The following is a 1444-nucleotide window of genomic DNA, read 5'->3' on the forward strand; positions in this document are numbered from 1 at the left end:
TTTGTTGTTTACATCGTTGATGGTTTATTTGTTGTTGTTTACATCGTTGATGTTTTATTTGTCGTTGTTTACATCATTGATGATTTTTTGTTGTTGTTTACATCGTTTTTTGTTGTTTATGTTGTTGATGTTTTTTGTTGTTGTTTACATCAATGGTTTTTTTGTCATTTACAACATTGGTGGTTTTTTTGTTGTTTACATCGTTGGTGGTTTTGTTGTTTACATCGTTGATGGTTTATTTGTTGTTGTTTACATCGTTGATGTTTTTTGTTCTTCACATCGTTGACGTTTTTTGTTGTTGTTGTTTACATCATTGATGGTTTTTTGTTGTTGTTTACATCAATGGTTTTTTTGTCATTTACAACATTGGTGGTTTTTTTGTTGTTTACATCGTTGGTGGTTTTGTTGTTTACATCGTTGATGGTTTATTTGTTGTTGTTTACATCGTTGATGTTTTTTGTTCTTCACATCGTTGACGTTTTTTGTTGTTGTTGTTTACATCATTGATGGTTTTTTGTTGTTGTTTACATCGTTGAAGTTTTTTGTAGTTGTTTACATCAATGATGGTTTTTTGTTGTTGTTTACATCGGTTTTTTGTTGTTGTTCACATCATTTATCGTTTTTTGTTGTTTACATCGTTGATGTTTTTGTTGTTGTTTACATCGATGGTGATTTTTTGTTGTTGTTAACATCGGTGATGTTTTTTGTTGTTGTTTACATCGTTGGTGGTTTTTTGTTGTTGTTTATATCGTTGGTGGTTTTTTTGTTGTTGTTTACATTGGTAATGGTTTTTGTTGTTGTTTACATCGTTGGTGTTTTTTTTTTGTTGTTGTTTACATCGGTGATGGTTTTTTATTGTTTACGTCAGTGATGGTTTTTGTTGTTGTTTACATCGGTGATGGTTTTTGTAGTTGTTTACATCGTTGGTGTTTTTTTTTGTTGTTGTTTACATCGGTGATGGTTTTTTATTGTTTACATCGGTGATGGTTTTTGTAGTTGTTTACATCGTTGGTGTTTTTTTTGTTGTTGTTGTTTACATCGATGGTGATTTTTTGTTGTTGTTTACATAGATGATGGGTTTTTTTCATCTCATTTTGATTCAGGATTTTTATTTCTTGTTTGAAGTGAAGCGTCTCACTTTGAGCCTCTTTAACGGTGACACCTTCATCACATTAGTTCCTCCTCCTCCTCCTCCTCCTCTGCGGTGGGTTAATTACAGGGTAGCAGTGAAGGGAGCGTTGGATTCGTGGTGCGGGGCGTCCAGGAGGAGCCAACCCTGTCATTTAGCTCTCTGCCTCGGGGCTCAGACCGGCAGGGAAGCTGAAGGTTTTCCCAGCATGCCGTGGGCCAGAGTGGACCGAGCTGCGCCACAGCGGGCGCCTAATGGCAGCTCTCTCTCTCTCTCTCTCTCTCTCTCTCACACACACACACATACACACACACA

The sequence above is a fragment of the Austrofundulus limnaeus genome, unplaced genomic scaffold (genome assembly GCF_001266775.1).
Source record: "Austrofundulus limnaeus strain Quisiro unplaced genomic scaffold, Austrofundulus_limnaeus-1.0 Scaffold343, whole genome shotgun sequence".
Taxonomy (NCBI): Eukaryota; Metazoa; Chordata; class Actinopteri; order Cyprinodontiformes; family Rivulidae; genus Austrofundulus; species Austrofundulus limnaeus.